The 24,843-nt window shown below is 36.7% G+C and overlaps 1 long non-coding RNA gene across 5 annotated transcripts in view; it reads left to right on the forward strand.

Moving 5' to 3' along the window:
• Positions 1–24,843, forward strand: part of LOC103911089 (uncharacterized) — an 80,980-nt gene that overhangs the window by 50,036 nt on the left and 6,101 nt on the right. For 3 of the 5 annotated variants that reach the window (XR_012406162.1, XR_012406161.1, XR_011015543.2), the window contains exons 3-4: positions 1,953–2,020; positions 24,676–24,789. This is a non-coding gene — a long non-coding RNA (uncharacterized lncRNA). Of the gene's footprint in view, positions 1–1,952; positions 2,021–4,780; positions 5,141–24,675; positions 24,790–24,843 lie in introns of those variants that run through there. The other 2 variants (XR_012406163.1, XR_661640.5) reach the window with 1 other exon arrangement.

Here is a 24,843-nt window from a genome sequence, read left to right on the forward strand (position 1 = left end):
TGTGGTCAAGTAAATAAATAAATTTAAAAAGTGTGACTGCTGAGAGCAAAAGATTCTGGAGCTACGGACACCGGCCCTCGCGGCCAAAAAACGGACCGGCCCACCGGGAATTCTCCCGGTCCTCCCGATTAGCCAATCCGGGCCTGATCTATGCCCTTGTCAGATTTGTACGGGAAGTCAAATTTTGATACAACTTTGATTCACTTCTTCTTGCGGGTGGGCCCATGCGGTTTGCGATATTCCGTAGTGTCTCTGTGTGAATGAGAGCGTATGGGTGTTTCCCAGTGATGGGTTGCAGCTGGAAGGGCATCCACAATGTAAAACATTAGCTGGATGAGTTGGTGGTTCGTTCCGCTGTGGCAATCCCAGATTAATAAAGGGACTAAGCCGAAAAGAAAATGAATAATTGAATGATTAGTCTTGTGCTGTAAACATTGTGCTCACCATTCTTAGGTTAATATTACTTTAAACAAGTAAATAATGACTATAAAAAATAATATAGTTGTTAGGTTAGACTGTTGCACTTTTTTGTGTTGTCAATAAGTTTGCTTATATAGTTCCTATTAGTGTGTGTGTGTGTGCACTGTTTGTATGTTTATAACCACCTCTAAGGATTGTGGGGGCTCATGAGTCTTTGGAATTGTTATTTTGGGAGTTACGAGCTAAAAAGTTTGGGAACCCCTGCTTTAAATGAACAGCTGATTTTTATTAGTGTGTTTTTTTCTCATTGATTATTAGTAAATCAACCAACATTTCATATTCTGAAGGAACAATAAGGATGTAAAATGTGATCTTGACCACAAAAAAGTTTTATATTTTTACAGTGAATTTTTACAAAAATACATTGTGTGGGTGAAAATTATCATTTTTTTTTCTTATATGGCAAAAATCATTATAATATAAAACTTAAAATTGTGTTTCAAGACGATATTTTGTTCATTTTCTACCATAAATATATCAAAAGTACTTTTTAATTAGTATTACAAAGAACTTAAATTAGTCAAATTTAAAGGCAGTTTTCTCATTATTTCTTTATTTTAATTTTTTACAGATTTTTGATATTTACATACTTGTATCTTGACCAAATATCATCCCATCCTAACACACCACACAATAAAAGAGATATTGTTTATTTATCTTTCAAATGGTGCATAAATCTCAAATATTGTTCTGGTTTTGTGGTTCAGGGTCATAAGTGTGCACTCCTGCTTTTATTATACTACAGGGATACTAACGGCAACCAGTGAATAAATAAAATACCTAAAATAAATTTCAATTCAGTGTAAATCAAAAACTTGAACCTAATGGAAAAATCAATTGTCATGATAATCAAAGTGTATAATAAATTGTTCTAGCAGTCATCAAGCACTCGTCACAGGAAATAATCTGACCTGTGTGGGTGAGGGAGACCAAATCCCACAGGCCATATGGTGTGTAACGGCAGCGAAGACACTGATACTGATGACAGAGATGGACACAAGTGAAATCATGGTGTCTGGGAGGCAACAGAAGAGCATTTTTTTTCTCTAATTCTGTTATATGTCATCATTGGATTCATTTTTAGACCATTTTGTATGATAGTGCGAGTGTACAGTCCTGATGAGGACAAATGCTGTAGGTTTTGTGGACATGAAAGGCTTCATACTGCTTTTAAGGCTTTTAAATTGTTTATAAATGAAATGGCGCCTCAGTGCTGTAGACTTTACCATGTCTTTTAGGATGTGTTTGTTTACCATTGGCTATACAGAAGAATCAACTTTTAGCTGATACAGTGTGTCCAGTCTCTGTTTAAAAGCAGATGCTTCTTTTCTAGTTGAAGTTGAAGTGATTATTTTAAGTGTGAATATGAAATATCTATGTAGAATTTTTTGATTAGTAAAACTAAAATATAGAAAGGCTCATATAAAATAGAAGGTTGAATAATGTTCTGACATATTTTTTTCTTCTTCTAGATGGTATTACATGGACTGTGCCTTCTAAAGTCGACTGCAAGATGTTATTCAGATCTGACTACATCCCAGTATGTAACATCCACCATTCATTCATTCATTCTTTTTCTTTCGGCTAAGTTCCTTTATTCATCAGGGGTTGCCACAGCGGAATGAACCGCCATCTTTAAAATCTGTTCCTGTAAAATTCAAGTGGAATTCGCAATATTGCTGCTTTTTTTTTTTTTTTTTTTTTTGCATTTTGATTATTTTGATCATTTTGATCATCAGTTAAATTTAGTTTGGGTGAGCATAAAAGACTTTTTCTCAAAAGCATTTCAGAAATCTCACTATAAATCCACACTTTAAGGAAATCTTGGTGTCTGTCTTTGTGCATGACTTTGCATTCATGAGACTCTGTTAGAGCTTCTGTTCATTTTAACTCATCCAAACACATTTTTTTCAATGGATCAAGCTTAATTAACCATGTAATGCCTAGAAACCCCACTAAAAGTGTACTTTGTTTTCACTAAAGGTGGGCATACACCGTGCAATTTTTACTGTTGTTTGAGCTTGTACATGATTTTTGCCCATCAGGAGAAGTAACACTCATATGGTCATGGCTTTTACTGTGAGGAGCTTCCTGGCGATTTTTAAACTTATCAAAAATAAAAAAAAACTAAAACATTCAGGAACTGTCAGTCTGAACAGTGTGCGGTTGAATGAGCCAATCTGTCGATCTATCTGAAGTTGACCAATCAGGAGGATAAACTCACTGAACCGCGAGTGCTATATGATGGTCATGCATGACAGGGTCATCAGAGATGATAGTTTACTGTGGACTAGGCTTTATAATTCACACACAAGGGGTTACCAGGAACCCTGATGTCCCAGTGCTAAAAATAACCTATGTTTGTAACAGTTATTCACAGCTTGTATCATTAATATGAGAGAGAGTGATAGAGAGAGAGAGAGAGAGAGAGAGAGAGAGAGAGGCCCTAAATTTCTTTATCTGTCCATGTTTTGTATAATTTTATACAATTGCTTACCAGTCCATAATATCATGTCCTATATTGTATCACTGCATGTGAATCATTTTTACACTAACTCACTCATGAAGTGTGCATTGACATACGATCTTCTGACCATTAGTATTTGCACTGTGTACACTGAATAACTGGAATGAAACTCTGATTGTCTAAATGAACACTACTGTTGCAACAAACACAACATTTACTTCCAACATAGGCTCATTCTGAAAACGTTTGTTGTACAGTTGGCGGTTGAACTGGTGAGCTGAACCAGAAATCGTGTGAACTGTACCCCAGACCACCTCTTTCAGGCGGACTCTAATATGGTTCGTTGGCGCGCACATGAGTTCAGAAGACACGTTCACACTAGCTAAACGTACCATACTCTGACGGAAACTAATCCAAAAGTGCTAGTGTGAAAGCACCCTAAGTGACATTGCGTCAGTTTTGCACATTTGCAAAGGACACATTCTTACAAAACAACAGCAAAACGCTGCATTTATAAAGTGTTCTTCACACATGTGAGTGGGCTTCACAAACCACCTGTAGAAACTTCTCACCAAACCCCCCCTCCCCTCCCCTAACTCTAGCACTTAATTCTCCAATAAGCACAAATAATTTATTTATTTAATGAGCACTTCTTGTGTGTATTGCCTCTTTTTGTTGAATCACTGAATGCCTCCTCAACTGTAGGTCGCTTTAGACAAAATCGTCTGCTAAATGACTAAATATCAATGTAATGTTGTAATCTCTTAGTCACTGCCATTTCATAGACTAGCATGATCAGGAAGTAAAAATAAATCTCCTTCTGCAGTCTGGCAGAAAAAGAAAAACAGCATTACAGCATTAGATCAACACCGGGATCAGAAAATGATGACTGAATTTTCATTTTTGGGCGACTGTTGACTTTAATACTCTGTAATCAGTATCTGAAAACTGTTTAGCATACATTGTTATGGCTATAGTATTATACATGTCATATTGGGAATTTTTCTCAGCTATCCAACATGTTCGTTTGATTACAAGAACCGACCGCTCCGTTATTACCTTTCAGTCTCTCCGAAACCCCAGAATTAGAGTTTGTGACCAAACGTCTGTTTGCATGTAACATGTCAACATGATGTGTGTTTTATGTTGACACTCTCCAGCATTTGCATGACCAGCATCCCATGTTTCCCTCTGACTTGTTTAGGGAAGGTAACCAGGCAAATAAATGCAAATTTATCACTGCACAAAAGATTGATTTCAGGGTTGCCGGAGAAGAAAGGGGCGGATAGATTTTCTTCTCCGTTTTCAGAGCTAAGTGGCTCCGAGACAAGAGCAGCATGCACACGAACATCTCATATAACCGCACACACACACACACACACACCGCACTCATTTCTAAATGCTCTCTCTTTATCATGGCTGATGAAATCATATTTCAGACCTTCATTAAGAGAGCTAGGATGAAATAGATCATTTAGAAAGAAAACACATCGCTGGACATTTCCTTCATCTGGTGGTTTTTCTCCGTTCTTTCATCAAAGGAGCAACATACACATTTTCATTCTTCACGTCTCTCATATTCATTACCCAGAAAGCGAGTGTGTGTGTGTATGTGTGTGTATGTGTGCACCTTTATTCCTCTGTTCATTTTGAGAGGATACAGCTGCTCCTTTAGATTTTCCAAACATCCCAAAACCAACCTTTTTATTTATCCAAGAGTGTGAATTACAAACAGCTGCATGCAGTACAGTGTGTGTGCGTGTGCATGTGTGTGTGTGTGTGACCCCTTCATTTCCTGTGTCTGTGTAAAAGTTCCTGCCGATTGTTCCTTAGGGTAGGAATCAGAGGCACAACCCAGCGGCCAACCACTTCCGCCAAAGACTCGCACACCCATGTCCTGTCTCTTCAGCTGGAGCTTCACACAACAAGCGGAGAATACGAAGAGTGTGTTTGTGCCAATCTGAATAACTGGAAAAAAAAAGTTGCTTTCTATTTATTCCGAATCATTGTGCAGTTGAACGAACAGTGAAAAGACGCACAAAACCACATTAAATGGCGGCGCAGATTGCTTCCGTGGCTGCATATAGTGCTCCGTCTTTGTGTTTTGTGCATTTGTGTGGGTGTCGCCCTGTTCTAACCGTACATGAACTTGATGACTGTTTGCTTTGGAAATTAAATGCTATTTCTCACAGCATACCCATTCTCACTTGCGTACATGTGCTGCTGTCTTGCTGTCACCGGGTCTCTTTTTCTTTTTTCTGTCCGTCCAGCAGGGAATTGTAAGGCAGCTCTTTGAGTGTGGGTTTGTAACAGGGCTCGGCTCGGCCTCTATTTGGCTCCCGGTGCTTTTGGCTTGAGTCTCTGGCTTCATGTCTGGCTGTACTCTCTGCTGAAATGGTTGGCCGTTGCATTAGCGCTGGATTAATTCAACAACTCTTTAGTCTGTTAGTTGACTTTATTCTGTTGAAATCTTGTTTGGGTTGAACACTACCGTTCAAATGTTTGAGGTCAGTGAGATTTTATTGCGTGTTTCTGAAATTGGTTTCTTATGGAGATCGAGGATTTGATCAAGGAAATTCTGTAAAAAATGGTAATAAGGTCAAATATTATTACAAAATTTTAATTACTTTGGTTTTTTGTTTTAAGATTTTCTAAAATGTGAATGTTCTGCTTTATTACCACCTGTCAACATTGGGATTTGAAAATAAGGGACCCCATCATCCCCACCACCCCCACCCCCTCTCTAAAAAAAATGTTGAAACTGTCAGTAATATGCTTGTATTAATTTATTTGTACTATTGATAAATGTTATTATTCACAAAAGATAGAATAGCATACATTACAATGTGAAACCCAACAGTCAACTTTATCAAATAAAATGAGTGTAGTTAACTCAAAATTGACTGAAAGTTATTTCTACTCATTTGAAAAGAGTTTTGAACTCATTGTTGAAGGGAATGAGTTAGTTAAATACTTCATTACTTCAACTTAAATGAAGTAAGTTCACAGAACTCATATAGATTAGTTTATAACTCAAATGGTTTTTAGCAATCGATTTCCTCAAACTGTTTGAGTTGCCTTAACTTATTGGGTTTTACAGTACTCAGATGGTTTGAGTTCTCTTCATTTATCAGGTTTTACTGTGCTCAAATTGCTTCATTTACTCAAATAAAATAAGTTCACAGTACTCATTAGGATTAGTCTTTAAACTTAAATGGCATATTGCAATCGGTTTCCTCAAATGGTTAGAGTTACCTTAACTTTTTGGGTTTTACAGTGTAGAAAACCTATAAAACCTTATAAAATTAATAGCTATTGTAAGAAATGGAATCAAGTTATCAAATCTCATTAATCTTTTCTTCACAGTATAAACCTTCTGATTAAAGACAGCAAATGAATCTCTCATTTAGATTTACTTTGATTAAATTAAATAACAGTGGTGTCAGTTTAAAAATGAACACATATGTCATGAAAGCATTTGGTTATTTTCCTAAATTTTAATACTCATTTAGGACAAAATGTGTTGTGTTTAAAAGAAAACCTACTTAAATCTTCTTCTTCTTATTATTATTATTATTATTATTATTATGATTATTATTATTATTATTACAGAATCTATTTATCACTATAGAGTGCGTCAGCTGTCAGTCACGCATCGTTACATGAACTGACTGTTTTGAGGATTGCAAAGGAGGAGCGACGGTGCCTATAATGGAAAGAAGGGAATTCTGCCATTTTAATATATATTTTTAAAGTGCATTAAATAAAATAAAAGCACAAAACAGATTCACATTTAAGTGATTCGGCGGTATGGGTTGCGTATAGGTAGGATCAGCTCTTTGATGTTTATTGCCACCCTTCATAGAAAGGTAAAAAAAAATATGGGACAAATACAGGAAAATAGCTTTACGGGATGATAGTGGAATACAATTGTAAAATTCGGAAAACCTCAGATAAAAAATGCGAGTGTTGACAGGTATGATTATTACTCTAGCCTTCAGTGTCACATGATCATTAAAAAAATACTTAGAATTAGCTAGTTTGGCTAATTTATTAATGTTACTAATGTTCATAATGTTTTATTAAAGCCTATTTTTTCTTATATTATATATATGTGTGTGTGTGTGTGTGTGTGTCCTTACAAAATAAATTATGCAGGCAAAACTTGACTTGCAACAAAAAAAAAATGCTTTTTATTTCCTAAAAAGAAAGAAAAATATATATGTACTAAACATATTTTGACTGTAGTGATCATTAGCATATTGGCAGCATCTAATATCACCAAACAACCCTCTAAGCTTTATGGAATATTAAATTGTGGAATTATCAATAGGTTAATAGGTCGATTTGATTGTTTTTAACCAGATTAAACATATTCAGTGCCTTCACAATCATGTTTTCCATTGAATTTAACAACATAACAGATTTTTTGTGCAGTTTCAAGCACAATATTCTTTCATTTTGAAGGGTTTTATCACTGTACTCAAGCCTAAACTCCCAAATGTTAATATGAATGTTAATTCAGTCCTCATTTATTCGTCACTGCCTAATCATTTTGTTTGCCATGGAACAGCTGCGGTAATAAAAATGACAAACACACCATGAACATAAACATAATCCATTTACGTCTGCATTAAACTGCAAGTCATCAGAAAACATATGATAGCTCAGCGTGAGGAAAACGCCAGTTTACGCCTTGCATATTATATATCAAACTCAGATGTTGCATTCAATATGACATTCAAACTTTAACATATGACGCTGTATATTTATCAACTTTTCTTATTTTTGAAAAGTGGTTTGAAGGTAAAAATCGCTTTTGTCTGAAGCTGTGCCCATAAAAATGTACTTTTATGTTTTAGATGCTGAAGCTTACAGTATGTGAGGGTCAAAGACAAAGGAAATTCAATCCTCAAAGCCATGAAAAAGTTACACTGCATTATTTTCTCCGTAAATCTGTTTTTTTATTTTTTTTATTTGTTGATAAAGTATTATGACTGTTAAACATTTTTACCATGATTTTCTAAAGAAACCTTAATTACTGACCTTAATTACTATGTACTTACATTTAAATTGATTATTTAGTACAATGCACTTAATATGTACATGTTTTTACATTCATTCATTTGTTTATTTTCCTTCATCTTAGTCTCTGATTCTGAGGTCACCACAGCAGAATGAACTGCCAATTCAGCAACACAGTACTGTGAAACACCCATACACAATCATTCATACTCACACTCATACACTATGGCCAAATTACCTCATTCAATTTACCTGTACCGCATGTCTTTGGACTGTGAGGGAAACCAGAGCACCCGGAGGACACTCATGCCAACACTGGGAGAACATGCAAACTCCACACAGAAATGCCAATTGGCCCAGCTGGGACTCTTACCAGTGACCTTCTTGCTGTGAGGCAACAGTGCTAACTGAGCCATCATGCCATTGTTTTTACATTGTACTAATATTTTTAAAATAATCTGCTCATAATTACATCTGTAATTAATTTCTGTGATAACAGTACATTTATAAATACACTGTTGACCCAGGCCTTACCTTAACCAAATCTTAAACCTACCCAACCCAGGCTCATTCTGAAAACGTAGCCCTTACATTTCTGGAGAGAGTGAAATATGTTCCAGGAGGTATGTTGTTTTTTGCACTTTTTGTTTTAGCAAACCCACCAGAGGCCACTGTGTACGTTTTTTTAGATCTTAAATTGCTCTGGTGTAAATCCACCAGAGGCCACTATCAACTGACTGATGCCTGATCGACTGACCCATCCTCCTCCTTCCCTAAACCCAACCAATAGTGTTTTCAAAAGCTCCGATTGACCCAATAACACACTTTTCTAAAGCCAACAGACATTTTTCAAAAGCAATCCAGAAAAAAACCTATCATCTGATTTATTTTACCACATTTTCAGATTTTACCACAATGTCACCCTTTTATTTACTTGTTTATTTTATTTTTTGGCATCTGTTTTTGTTTTACCTGCTTTCCGGAACCATTCTTCACTGTACTCGAACCCCGTTGTCGTGGTCAACTCTTCTCTGCGTCTAAAGTCTGCCAACTTACGTGGCGAGCTAATTGGACAAACTGGTAACAGTCGGAAAGCCATCCATATGGAGGTAAGTGGACAGCTGGTAAGTTCGCTTTAGCGTTTATTGGTAAGTGCCCCGTAGCGTTCATTTTTAAGACGAAATGCAACTATATGTACTTCTGGCTACATAATTCAAGAACTCCAGAAATGAGGGTTACGTTTTCAGGATGAGTCTGAGTTGCCCAGACTTGTCCCTAACCTTAACCATATCCCACTTCAAGAGCCCCACAAGTGTTCTGTAATTAAACATAATAAGTTGCGTACCAATAAATCTTGTCCGTCATATTTAAAATAAAAAAATCATTTGCCGATGCTTTATTTATAGATCCTTGCCGCCCCAAAATACAATTGATTTGTCATTTTAAATCCTAATAATTTTCCACTATCTTTCAAAGCACTAGGTTTTATCTATCAGCAAGATATTTTTAATAATTTAAAATGTTGTTGAATTTAGAACGATACCTTCATCTTTTATGCACTTTTAATAAGTAGGTCAAAATAACTTTGTTATTTATTTTTAACAAAAGTATATCTGTTAAGCTGACCTCACTATAATATTATTTCATTCATGGGCCATTCTTCAACCACGGGCACTTTTAGCTTTATGAAGTTAAGTAAACATAACGTAAAAAACCTCATAAGTTTAAACAATTAGTCTAGTTTTAAGATCTATAAGAGGGCCAACTTAGAACAGAAGATAATCATTTTTTTTCATCCTGAACTGAACCAATGTCAATTCCACCACATCTCAATATACAGCTTTTATTTCAAAATGAAATAAATTATGGCAGTCAAACATTGTCTAAGATCATTTTTGTATCTAGTTTAACCAATCTTTCCACAATATATACAGTAATTATACATTTGTCAATGAACTATTATATATTTCATTGTTATAATTAAATATTGGTAGGATGCTGAATTGTACACCTGTCACACTCTTAAATGTAATATTAATTTGGTTAAGAGCTTATTAGAAAATAAACAAGCTGAATTTGTATATTAAATAGAGCATGAACTTATACATTGTTAATACACTTTTAATATTTGATTAGTTTTTTTTTCTTTTTTTCTTTTTTAATGTGTGTGGTGATGGAAATGACAGTAGTGGAAATGACATTTCAACAGTTTATTGTGAAAAAATGAAAATTAGCTTCACAGATTAGCTGTGAATTGATACTAGTCTTTCATGTATATAAAACACTCTTATTTACCTTATATTTGTTTGGTTTTTTAAAAACATTTTTGAAGGTACAACATGTTCGGAAATGACGTAGAATTTACTTATCAAACAATTTTACCTTGATTTTTCTTAAAGTGTTGCTGATAAAAAATTTAAATTTCCTCCATCTTGTACATGTTCTCAGATGGCACTATTCATTTTCATAGAAACCACCTAAGTAATCTTTCACACGAACGCTTTAAAGTAAAATTACAGTGTTGTGGTGGAAATGACACTGATACTGTGCGACAGCTATATTTTGTATAAAAATAATATTGATAATAGTCTCACATTAATAGCTATAAAATATTTAAATTATTTCACTAGTGCTTCATTAAGATACATTAATAGTTACCAGATAAATAATATTTTAAAATGTTATTTTCATTGTTGAAGTTTAAAACTTTGAGTGTGCAACAAGGTGAAAACAGTGAGTTTGACACATAAAAGTAGGTTGAATAATATGAAAACAAAATAATATAAAGCTAGTAAATTTTTTAAAAGTAGGTTTTATTGTTAGTTTGACAAAGAAAGAGGAATTTGAACAAAATGATACATATTTTGAATATATGATCAAAGGACATAAAAGTGCCCGTAGTTGAAGAATTACGCTCATATTTTAACATTTTATGTTTAAAACATCCAAGTTGACACTGTACTTGAATTTAATAAGCTTTATAGGCATTTAAATTTGCATAAATGAATTTAATTAACTCTAAAATGAGAACTTTCACAATGTAAATTTAGAAAAAATATATATGAATACTATTAATAACAACAAGTTGATAGTTTCCATCTACATCTACATGAAAGTATGCTGCTTAGATGTTTTTTCCAAACAAGAACCTCACTTTCAAATGAGCATACATGGGTTTAAACATTAATGAAGTCACCTTTTAGTGATTAACCAAACACTAGAGTCCTTTAAAGTGTCCTGCATTACTAAACCCCGGTATGGAGAGGCAGAAAGCTCTTCCCCCATTCCTAATACGTTTTGTTATGCAAAACAAACAGTTAAGCAAAAAAGCGAGGCTTTCCGAGGTCTTTTATCTTTCAGTAGGGGTTGCTACTGTAAACTCCACCCTCTAATGCTACATTATAGACTCACCCTATAATGGCACAGTAAGGGCTGAATCTGCACATGCTGAGAGCAAGAGATGAAACAGCATCTCCTCCACTGTCTCCGCACAAATAAATAGTGACAGAGATGAAGAGCAATAGGAAGATATGAGGGACAGAGGAATGTGCGTCCTCCACAGACAGGATGTTTGTTTTTGCAGTGCTCAGCGTGTGCTATTATTTGCGGCCCTCTTCTCTTGTTGTCTGCGGTTGATTAAGAGAAGAGATTTCACGGCAGAATGCATTCGCCTGAACAGGGAGAGGCTTCATTTCGCAAACCGCAGAGAGACCACTGCAGTACTCTTCTACAAACATGCCTAAAACCAGCCGAGGATTAAGATCATTGTTTGTCCTGGACCGCCAGTGCAGGCCGCCAGCTATGAGAAAGAGAGAGCGCCAGTTTGGTTTCAATCTCAATTTGCTTTCTAGAAGTACGAGTTATGCTCTGTGGTGATTCAGTTGGAAAACACCCTCTGCATGTGTCAACAGTTTAAACATGTATGGATATATAATGAATATGAAAGTGTGATTCCTCATTTTGTGCACTTGACTTGCAGGGTTTTTATTTTGCGGCCACTTATTTATTTTAATGACACTTAAAATTGGGCTTTTTTATTGTATAAATGAATTTTGTAATGTATAAATGTTTCATATCATTTATTTTGTGGTGTCACAAAATACATTGTTGTAGGGGAATGCTTTTTCACTATTTTGATGACCACAGTCTTAAGGCTGATTTCAAGAGTTCACACTTAGCTGATGATTTAATTTAAGCTTGTTTGGCATGCTGATCCTCGAGCCCAGGGCTCCCTCCCGATCATAGAGCGAGAGGGGAGCTTGAGCTAAGGTAGATCGTAACTCCCCGGCTGCAGTAGATAAGGAAACACTTGAGGAAGAAGGGAGTTAGACTAGTGCCTGAATTGCTTAATCTGGTATGAATTACGTATATCTTTGGATGGTGGGAGGAAACCAGAGGACCCGGGGGAAAACCACGCGGTTACAGGGAGAAAATACAAACTCTGCACAGAAACACCCACCAGCCTTGTGAGGACCAGGGCTGGCAATGTTCTTGCTGTGGAGCAACAGTGCTAATCACTGGGCCGCAGTGCCGCCCGATCTATGTAAGGGAGAAGAAGGGGGAGGAAAGGTGGGTTTCTTCCATACAAAGATAACTGTGGACTGAAAGTGTGGTTATTTATAGTACATGGGAAATCATACGATTGGGAGATCGTGATTAGTTAATGCGAGACCAGCCGTAGTAAATCATAAGCACGTGATCCTCTCGAAATTTGTTTATAAATAAACTTCACTTATACTTCTGTGTCAAGCAAACACAAATGCTCCGGCACAGCCTGGCTGTGGCCACATAGCCCTCGTCATAGTCGTCGCCACACGCACCTCGCAAACAATTTAGCTACATGTTTCGACGACGTATAGTGCAAGCTTTGTGATTGGTCAGCTTGGTAGCGCTGACGAGTAAGGGCGGGACCGAGAGCCACAAGAACCTGTTGGAGTGAGTGTTTATAAGTGTCAAGTCCTTTGGAAGTCTAGATGGAAAGTTTTGCTTTGTGTTACATTATGATTACAGTTGTTGGACCTTCGCCAGTTCCCACCTCAAAATGAGCGAGTTTGAGCTACTTGTACATTAAGGTAACGTTCAGAAAAAAAAACATTACACCAGCAAAGAAACTCGACACAGATGAACATAAAAACCTCACTGCCAGCTAGCGTTTTTTTTAGGTTTTTTTTAGCATTTTAGCGTTCAGTAAGTGTTTTTGCAGAGCAACACAAACAGCGCACAGAAATATAAATGCACAACAGTGTATAAGGCATGCATTGTGGGTCACTATGATCACTCATCACAGAAGGATAAACCAGGCTTTACACGCAACCATGGGGATGCAAGCAGAAACAGAATAGTGAGAAAACTTAAATAATGTTTACATTTGGCATTTTATTTAACAATATTTTGTGTTGGACCTGTAATCAATAGTTTAAGAAAAGTGTGTTATAGTATTTTTCACCACTAGATGATGTGTATTCACAACAAGGCGTAATTTGATGACTATGAGTGTGGAATCATAGGAGTTGTGGTTTTCATTAGATCTTACAAAACTCCAGGCAGAAATCCTCACACATCGGCACATGAGCGATGCAACAAAGCTGAGAATCCTTTAACTTGAATAAAGAGTAAAAGACTTTCTTGATCGACAGCCAATAGGAGCAACAGTAGAGTTCACATAAACTCTCTCAGCTCGCTCAGAGGCTGGTTGTATTCTCCTTGCTGTAGACCTACATAGACCTGCGTTCGCAGCAGATCCCCACCCAGAGCGACAGGCAGCTACAAAGTCATTGCTAGTGTGAATGAAGCATTATGCTTTTAGAAGTTTTTAGAAGAACTAGTTCAAATATTTTTTTCCTCTGAATTTGGACTGCTCAAGTAGTTTTTGGATGGTTTAGTGAATCTTTTTTTCATTTTGCGCCTTTAAAAGCAGTGAATTTGGGGTTCAGACGTTTGAAGCTTGTCCACTTTAGACCATTTCCAGAGGTAGTCATAAATGCATACAAGCACATTGCTATTGTAGTGAGATAAATGCACATGTGGTCAAAATGCATTCAAACAGCCACAAAAGACCATTCTTAACAGGACATGTTTTTAAAGTGCACTGGCTGTAGGTTGGCTTGAGGGAAACTAAATGTAACATTTTATATTGTAAGGATTACCAGTCCTACTTCAAACTCACAGTGTTAGGCATATTTTGCTATTTTTTGTTTCAGTATTCATTTTCTCCTTTAATGGTAATAAGCTCCAAAAGTGTATTGACTTTGTAAATCTAAAAACAACAAATAATGCTACCTAAGTAAAATCAATGAAAAAGATGACAATAAATAGAACAAAAACAGCAGCTAATTTTGTCTGAAATTAAAATTTTCTTTCTCAAAATAAATTAGCATTTGAATACAAATAGATTTTTGAAATACTGTGGTTAACCACCTCACATTCAAGTTCATCAGTGTTTGATCTCATAAAATTATCAATGTGCTGTTAATTATTTCATTTTTTGTTAAGCAACATGCAGGAAAAAGATTTTAGCGACCAAAACATCTTTCCACATTATTAAAATGACTTATTCCTTGCATTAATTCAATGTTTTAATTTAAGACATTTAATGTTCTTATTTAAAAAAATATTGATGTATTTAATAATGTATATATGTTATTCTCATAATTAATACCTACCCTCCTCTCTTGTTTAAAATCTGTTTAGGTTTCTTTCTTTTTTTTTTGAAGACAAACAAATGTTTTGAAGAATATTTTTAACATTAACTACAGTAGTATTTTTTTCCTATTGTGAAGGTCAATGCCTACCAGTTTGCAACATTTATTTATTTTTTTTATTTATGTGTGTTCAGCAGAACAAAACAAAATTAATAAATATTTAGATCCAATTGAGGGTGATTATGTGGTTGCTTACAGTATGTAAGATGCATCATATAGGCTATATACCAGCACACAGACCCTCCGGCATCAGAAAAGTGGTTGCAATTGGACAAAAAAACACTTATTTACATTTCAGGTAAAAACCAACACAATCTCACGGCACTTCCTAACTTTTTAATTTAGTGGCTAATTCGTATGAATTCGTATGATCTCATTTGTACAATTTAGTACTATGTGCTCGTCCCACAGTGACGGTTTAAGGCTGGGGTTGGGTGCCCTGCCTCCTTTTTAAAATCTTACATATTCATACGACTAAACTCGTATGGGGTATATGCACAATGACTTTTCATTGTCAGCCAGCTAGCCTCAGGGCTTCCGGTGAATTGTTCAATTACAAAATTGCCATGTTTAAGAACAGATTTCTTTAAAAATCTGTGATCTCCACTGCTGGATAGATATACGAAGTGGGTCTCAGATTGAACAAGAAGCACTGCATTAAATTCCATTTCCCCCTACCATGTCTTTAAAATATCACTGTTTATTTTACCCCAGTATTTTCAATGGAGTTTCTGCACTCGCCTGCTAATCCTGATAGCGCTAGTGGTTACAACAGTCTTTCATCTCATTTTACACTTGAACAACTAAATGATTGTTTAAAGGGTTACTAAACACCAAAACACATTTTTTGAGCTGTTGACAGTCGTATATGTGCCCCACACTGCTAAAAACACTATTAGAACACATATATATATTTCACTAAAAAGTGAAAATTGGTTGTTTTTGCGTTATTTCAAGCAAATTTGTACTTCTGGTTTGAAGCGAATTTTTGAAGCTGCGTCACGGCCATGAGATCTTAGCGTGTATTCCAGCATGTAGACTGGACGTCTGTACCTAGGAGGGTCTTATTACGTCTCTGAGTGTGCTGCATTGATGCATGAGGAAGACTTGGTTTAAACCAATCAGCAAGCTCAATTATGCAACTTTATTAATATTCATGATAGCTTCCAAGGCGGTTCAGTTAGTTAAGACGGCAGCGAGACGGCACGTTGTGTTGCAAAAACAAGCGTGCAGTGTTGCTTTTATAATTTGCTGCAGTGAAGGTTTTGTTTCATTTTCTCTCTATGAAAGCGCAGCTGGACTCACGTGTGGATCAGTGCATGCGACGCTCGACAACAATAGTCAAGAAACTATGCGCAAGTAACATTTTTTTACCCGAGAGCTTTACTCTTCTGGAAATCCAATCCAAATTTGCTGCTCTTCTCCTCGTAAAAAAGACGCAGCTCTAGTTGGTGTTGATTGTGCTGTCTCTACAGATTTGGTAAGTGAGCGACCAGTTGTCTTTGTTTATTCAGATGGCAATGTTAATTTTTATCGAACTAACTATTACACAGAGTATAAACATGTTAGCACCACAATCAAACTTACCATCGTGTAGGATTTTCACTGCATTTTGTGACAGGAATAACAAACACAGCATTCTGACACTAACGAGTGCATCTAAATTTCCAGGAAAATGCAAAGGTTTTTTCTCTCATTCGCCGTAACAAACATTGCATGAAAAATACACACTTAGAGCAGTTCCTCGAAACAAATATCCCGTTTGTCACAAGGGACATGAATGAAATTCCTGAATAAAAGAGCCAAACTGCAGTTAAAGTCCACTATTTAATAATTTGTCAAATAATTCGATTACTGATGTCCACGTAAACACAGTCACTTTCTTTCTCCCCTGTGTGTGTTTTGCCTCTGTGAAAATCAGAGTGTGCCCAAACCGACACTCCCATTTTTATTCGCATTTTTTGCAGACCCTCCCTCTTTTGCTCCTCCGACACTCCCCCTAAACAGAAATGGACACGCCCACTTTCCTGACTTTTTCCAAAGTAGAGGTGTAAAAATATCTTGCTGAAACAAGGGGGTTTCATGGCCATTTAAGTTTATTTTACTGAATGTATTGAAACTACAGTACAACATCGATGCTGTAAAAGCAAGCTTGTTAAATTAAAAGTGGTCACATTAACCTTTCACCGGAAGTTTATCATTGGCTGAAGAACACTAGCTGTGATTGCATATTAGCCACTAAACTGACAAAAATTTTTTATAATTTCCTCGTGAGATCAGGCTGGTAAATGTCTTCTTTCCCCCTCCGACCAATCAAAACCCATCTTGTTATCAAGTATAAACAAGGGTCTTCAATATTTTAAAACAAGCTTATTCTGGAGCATTCACACCCCATTGAACAGGTCAAAGATTGTTTACTTTGCTAATTTATTTTCTTTATTTAGGCATGATGTGAAACCACCGCGCTGCGCATTCTGTTTTAGTCACATCACATCACACTGTTGGTTCATTGGCTTGCAGTGTAAACAGTGTGTGTTGCCATTATTAGAGAGTCGCTGCAGGCCCAACTCTGTTATTCCAGCCATTAAGCCTCACCCTTCACTGTAAAGTCAAAGCTCTGCACTGTCATCTTCTGCTCTTGCCATGTCACAGCGGCAGCCTAAACACTTTGATGAGTAAATTGGATGTTTTGACCAGAATATGAGGGGGGGTTTGGCTTCACTGCGTTTGTGCATCACAAGTAAGCGCCTGCTTCCTGAAGTCTCCTCTAATTCTTGTCTTTGACTTTTTTTCTGGGGTTGGCTGGAGCTACATGATTCTTTGCTTTATGCGGGTGTGAATGTGAGAGAAAAAGAGAGAGTTAACAAAGCAGGACAGACAAAGAAGCACAAAAAGAGACTCACATTCAAGGGATGAGCGACGAGGCGGACGGGGAGAAAGAGACTGAGACAAGCAAAGGAATGTGTGTCAGACAGAAGCGGAAAAAAGACGAGTGAAACAGACGGAGAAACAGACAGAAAGATTTCCTAAGCTTATGCTTCAGCTTCTGAGAAGTGCTTTGATATTAGATCTGTCACAGTGTATTTATTTTACATCGACTGCGTGGGTGTGTGAGAGTGTGTGTTGTTGAATATGTTGAATGAACTGCAAGACTATCATGTTTATTTAGACACACTTTTCTCATGATGAGCTTAAATGCTTTTACATTACACTGTAAATGCGCTCAAAAATCACATTTGCTGTTTGATCAAGCTACCTATTTAAAATGAGCTTAAACAACACGATTCTTGAGGGGGTTTTTTTTGGACTCAACATGAGGAGAACATGCAAACTCCACATTAAAATCCCAACAGACCCAACCGGGACTCAAACCAACGACCCTATTGCTGTGCTAACCATTAAGCGACCATGTCACCTAATTATTTTGGTCACACTGTATTTTGATTGTCCATTACATTGCATCTACATGTCAACTAATTCTCATTAGATTATAAGTAGACTCTTAGGTTAGGGTTGGGGTTAGTGTAGGTTGACATGCAAAGTTTCTTACAGTGAGTTAAATGTGTTAAAAGAGCAGTATCAGCAGATATTAAGCAGACTGTCTACTAATACTCAAATGGACCATCAAAATAAAGTGTTATTTTTTTAATCTAATTTTAATGCAATCTATAAGCAAAAAATACACTCATCATCCACTTTATTAGGCACACCTGTCCAAAACAAAGCTCTAAACAGCCAATCAGATGGCAGTAACTCAATGCATTTTAGGCATTTAGACATGTTTAGTTCAAGCATCAGAATAGAGAAGAAAGGTGATTTAAGTGACTTTGGATGTAGCATGATTGTTAGTGCCAGGCGGGCTGGTCTGAATATTTCAGAAACTGCTGATCTACTGGGATTTTCACACACAATCATCTTTACAGTTTACAGAGAATCCGAAAAGAGAAAATATCCAGTGAGCGGCAGTTCTGTGGGCGCAAATGTCTTGTTGATGCCAGAGATCAGAGGAGAATGGCCAGACTGATTTGAGCTGATAGAAACACAACAGTAACTCAAATAACCACTCGTTACAACCGAGTTATGCAGAGTAGCGTTTTCTGAACGCACAACACGTCTAACCTTAGGGCATATGGGCTACAGCAGCAGAAGACCACACTGGGTGCCAATCCTGTCAACTAAGAACAGGAAACTGAGGCTACAATTAGCTCGGGCTCTCCAAAAATGGACAATAGAAGATTGAAAAAAGCAGTTGCTTTGTCTGACGAGTCTTGATTTTTGCTGCGACAATCAGATGATAGGGTCAGAACTTGGCATCAACAACATGAAATCATGGATCCATCCTGCCTTGTATTGACAGTTCAAACTGGTGGTGGTGTAACAGTGTGGGGGATACTTTCTTGGCACACTTTGGGCTCATTAGTACCAATTGAGCGTTGTGTCAACGCCACAGCCTACCTGACCATTGTTGCTGACCATGTCCATCCTTTTATGACCACAGTGTTCCCATCTTCTGATGGCTAGTTCCAGCAGGATAACTCACCATGTCATAAAGCGTGAATAATCTCAGACTGATTTCTTGAACATGACAATAAGTTCACTGTACTCAAGTGGCCTCCACAGTCACACATTGGGTACTAATTAGGTGTACCTAATAAAGTGGCCGGGGAGTGTAGTGTTTCATTTTATTTATTTAATTTTAGAAAGATTTTGAATTTCATCTCAACTACATTTATATAGATTATAAAATACCTTTAGTAGTATTTTAAATACATTAATATACCAAACGCCTTTTACGTTTTTATACACATCTTGATCTTACTGATCTCATTGTCAACAGTTTATCAATTTTATTCAGTCCTCCGATGAATCAGCGAACTCACATATGGGATATTTATTTATTTATTCTAATTTCTCCAAGTCTTCAATCTTATATTCTATTGTTTTTTTTTTTGTTTTTTTTTAATATATTTTTAAAATATATCTTAAATTACATTTTTACAATTTTTTTAAATGAGATTTTACTTCATGTTTTAGTGTAGATGTTACTACAGAGAACTTCATGAAACATTTGTCAAGTTACTTCTGTAAAGTTTCAGCCGTTTTTGTTCTATTCCAGGATAAAAACAGATGAGACAGCTTTTATGTCTTTTCTAAGACATCCAGCTGTAGAAGTTGTTGCATGTCGGACCAGTTCATCAACTCTCTCCTTTGTTATTTTAGCAGGGCACCATGGGATTTGATGTTCTTCAGATTTTTCACAATGTGGAGCCTCTGAGGTTGATCCTTTCATACAATTTCTGGGGAGCAGACTGTGATGATACAGACATACTCGCTCAAACTACTGACACTGTTGTGTGTCTTTTATCAACAGGTTTCATGTAATAATGTTTTTTTTTCCTCCCACTCTTCTCTTTTTTCACATCTTCTCCAGTCTCACAGACACATTGCGAAAGAAAATGGTCAGAATGCAATCCCAGATTACAAAAACAGCCCCATTTCCCATCAAAATAACATACACACACACACACACACACACACACACATTCTTAATCGCTTTAATCTACTTGTCATCCAGATCATATAGTTCACTATTAAAAGTAATTGAATATTTAACCGTGGTTCATTTGGGTATCTTGGGTAACATACATACTGGGAAAGACAAGCCATAACAGAAGACAAATCGGGAGATGATTAGCTGTGTGTGTGTGTGTGTGTGTGTGTGTGTGTGTGTGTGTGTGTGTGTGTGTGTGTGTGTGTGTGTGTGTGTGTGTGTGTGTGTGTGTGTGTGTGTGTGTGTGTGTGTGTGTGTGTGTGTGTGTGCGCGTGCGTGTGTGTGTGAGAGAGAGAGGGAGAGAGAGAGAGAGAGAGAGAGAGCATCGCATGCCTACATCTGTACAAATAGAAGGTGTTAAAAGTTTTCTTAGCAGGAAGGCAACCGCTTACGATGAATCCATCAGCACCGAGGGGTCAAAGGGAAAGACACGTGGTAAGAGATACATCGGTGTGTGTGTTCTCTGAGACTGTCCTCCATCCAGTGTCTTTAAATAACACACACACACATTTATTCACTTTTTCAAACTATGCTTTTTAGGTATTTATTTATTTATTCATTTTCTTTTTAGCTTAGTCCCTTCATTAATCAGGGGTCGCCAAAGAGGAATGAACCGGCAACTTATCCAGCATATGTTTTTACACAGCGGATGACCTTCCAGCTGCAACCCAGCACTGGGAAACACCCATACACTCTTGCATTCACACACAATTTAGCTTATTCTTGTCACCTATAGACATGTCTTTGGACTGTGGAGAACATGAAAACTCCACACGGAAACGCCAACTGACCCAGCCAGGGCGCGGACCAGCGACCTTCTTGGTGTGAGGCGATTGTGCTACTCACTGCACCACCTTTTTTGATATTTAGTAAAATGTTTTAAATTTTGAGTCAATCTCCAGCAACACTAATGACATTCAGTCTTTGTGTATTTTGTTCAAAGTCTGTGCTGAAAACACACAGTTTATGCAACCAGAGCATCTCTTTCTCTCTCACCCGTTCTCTCTTTCTCTCTCTCTTTCTTTCATCTTGAGCAAATTGCCAGTTTTGTGATATATGTGACAGTTCAGTTCAGGACTAAGTAAGATGACAAAAAATCAAGCATATGGTGTCATTTCATTGCCAAGTGCAAATTTCAAACAGCATCCACTTAAAGACAAAACACACATACAGTTAATTGAAAGTGTCATTGAATGTCATTTCATTTCTTCACATGAGTGCACCTTACTGCTCACCCTGTCTAAATACACCCTGCTTGCTTGCTGAGGTTGTGTGCATGTGTGTGTGTGTAAAGTATAACATTATTTATCATGTTGACAAATATGGCTAGAATGAGCATGGTTAGCATTAGCTTTTGCTAGTAGATGTAGCAATTATCAGGGCCGGATTAACAAAAAGGCTAGGTTGGGATGAAGCCCTAGGGCCTGCGAAATTCAGCTTTTTTTTATTTGTATAGCGCTTGGATGGGAAAGGATGGGACCAACTGGATCAACTGATCAGAGATGGCTGCGTGTGTTGTGAAGGACAGATCTATCGATCCTTGAAATCATTATCAGCAATGCAACGATTGGCTGACAGCACAACAGTGTAATGACATCATAATCTAGTTATTATTCAATTATCCATGAGAGCAAAATTACATAAAATTCGTAGTAAACGGTTCGTTAAATATGATATGCTATAACTTTACACCTTTTTTAGAGGGCTGCATGCTTTACACTTTTATGTGTCAAAAGTATTTAGCTATTTATTTAGTTTTACAGTTAGATTGGATTGTCTTTATTATAGTAGCCATAGTAGAATTAGTAGTAGCCTGTTTCTTGTTCGGTTCAAAGAATAACTGGATGTTTACAAAAGCATTTTGATATTGGTAAAGGTATCTGCAACTTTTGTGAAGTATCAAATTACCATCAGATTAGCTGTTAAAACATGTTCATGACTGCATATGTATTATTGCTTTTTTTTTTAAGTCGCATATTGTGCATGTCTATTACACGCAAGTCCATATCAGTAAATGTTCTTATTGAACCATTAGGTGGCAGTCTTTGTACTTTTGTTTTGGAGTGCAAATTGCATAAGTAATTATTAATAACCCAATCTGATCCTGTTTATATGAAATGAGCATGCACCCTAGCAGGTTTGAGCTACCAGAACTGTTGCTATGACAATAGCTCTGGGATCAGTTTTGAAGAACGAAACGATCCTGGATCGTGTCAAATCGTCAATAACCAAATCCAGCTAACTGAGTAAAACATGTGCGAAGAACGGACCCCTGGATTGTGCCAAATCGTCAGTAACCAAATCCAGATAACTGAGTAATCCACATACGAAGAACAGACCTCAGGAGGAGCTGTTGTGTTGTAAGAACTCCTAAAACCCTTTTTCTGATCTTTCTGAAAGAAACGCCTACTTTACTACATTGATTCAGCCCATGGTAGAAAAAGCAAGCCACGACCACTCTTTGCTCATTTAATATTCCGTTTCTCTGCTGCACAATAGGAAGAAAAATAACAATGGAAGCTTCATGTTCATTGGGACTATAATGTTTGTAGCAGTGGAGAGTCTTGACAAGAAAATGTAGGGAACGGAGAGTGGCAAACGACCTCAAGCTAAGAATCGAACTTGCGTCGCCGTGAGCACCTTGATGCTATATGTCGAAGCATTTAACCACTAGAGTATTAACACTGACTGTTGATGTATTTTTACAAGCTAGATTTTCTTTTGGACCTAAAAGGTGAATCATTTACTACTTCTGCACTACTGCTGTCATCTACTGATTGAAATCTTGAGATCTACTGATTGAGATCATCTGCTCAATAGCAGAGACTGAAAGACCTGTAATGGTGTGACAGGCAACGGAGACATCCAAGACATATAGTGTTGGTGGTCCTCCAGGAACATGGTTGAGAAACACAAATCTAGTGGAATTACTAGAAATAATTAAAAGCATACAATTGTAAACATCAATTATGACCATGTCCATACTAATACATTCTTGTTTAAAAACGCATGCTTTATCTCCATATTGGCCTTCTGTCTACACCGAGATGGCATTTTTAGTAAAAAAAAAAAAAACATATATTTAAAAAAGAAAATTCTCTAAAGTGATTCAGTTTGAATTTGGCATTTTGGTTAGACAGTATGGACTACGGAAAGACTTTTGAAAACGATGCATTTTAGCTAAAATAGTGGAAGACATTGTAGAGCAGTTGTGTTGAATGCTCTCAGTTTTGACTGCATTGTTAATGATTAATGTCAGTTTGTACATGTTTCAGGTTGCTTTTCTTCAAGTGACAACGAATTTTTACTCAGAGCTTTTGTTTTTTGCATGAAAAATAACAATGTTATTCAACAGCTTTCTCTCCTCAATGTCAGTATACACTACTTAACTAAAGTATTGTCACCTATCCAAGTTTTAGGAACAACAAATAACAACTTGACTTCTAGTTGATAATTTGGTATCAGAAGTGGCTTATATGAAAGGCAAAAGCCTAGAATAAGCTTATTTTACCTAAATAAAATATGATCATGCCTTGATTTAAATTTTTTAATTAGGTCAGTAAGGTCTGACTTTGCTTAGACAAAAGTCTTGTCACTGAACAGAAATAATGTACAATATAGAATATAAAGTCATGGTGCAGTAGAAAGGAATTAATATTGTGTCTGACTCCCATGAGCTTGGAGAACTGCATCCATTCATCTCTGCAATGACTCAAATAACTTATTAATAAAGTCATCTGGAATGGCAAAGAAAGGAGCACCTCGACCTTCTTTGCTTTCAGGAACTTTGATGTGGAGGCTGAAGTATGAGAAGGAGTGCTATCCTGCTGAAGAAATTGCAGCACAAATGTCTTGATACCTCAGACTGTTGATGTTGCCATCCACTCTGCAGATCTCTTGCAAGTCTCCATACTGAATGTAACCCCAAATTATGATTTTTCCTTCACCAAACTTGACTGATTTCTGTGAGAATCTTGGGTCCATGTGTGTTCCAATAGGTCTTCTGCAGTATTTGTGATGATTGGGGCACAGTTCAACAGATGATTCATCAGAAAAATTTACCTTCTGCCACTTTCCCAAATGATCAACTAGAGGTCAAGTTATTTTTTGTTGCTCTTACAACTGGAATGGTTGACAAGAATTTTGTCAGGTAGTGTAGGGTGCATATTCACAAGAACGTTGTTCTTAGTATGGGTGTTGCATTGCTGCTGATGTATTACCGCAGATGTGCCTTTGCTTTATTTTAAACAGTAGAAGCTGCATACAAGAATCTGGGGTACACATCAGTTCAGTGCTTGTGAATGTGCGCAATATACTGACACTGAAGGAAAAGAATAAAGTCATTTGTTTTATATGTGGGTACACATGTATTCTTATTGCTTGATACTTTTCTGATTGAACCACTGAAGGCATATGGGATGTGTTGAAGATTTTTTTATTTTTTTTTCTAGACTGAACTAGCAGGGACTATTGCTGTCTATGGAGGATGAGGGAGCTCTCAGATTTCACCTGAAATATCTTCATTCGTGTTTCAAATATGTCTGTGGGTTTAGAACAACATGAGGGTGAGTATATTCAATTAAAGTGCTCAACTCCATCAACTAAAGAATTATTAGTCA

The sequence above is a fragment of the Danio rerio genome, chromosome 5, assembly GCF_049306965.1.
Source record: "Danio rerio strain Tuebingen ecotype United States chromosome 5, GRCz12tu, whole genome shotgun sequence".
NCBI classification, from domain to species: Eukaryota; Metazoa; Chordata; class Actinopteri; order Cypriniformes; family Danionidae; genus Danio; species Danio rerio.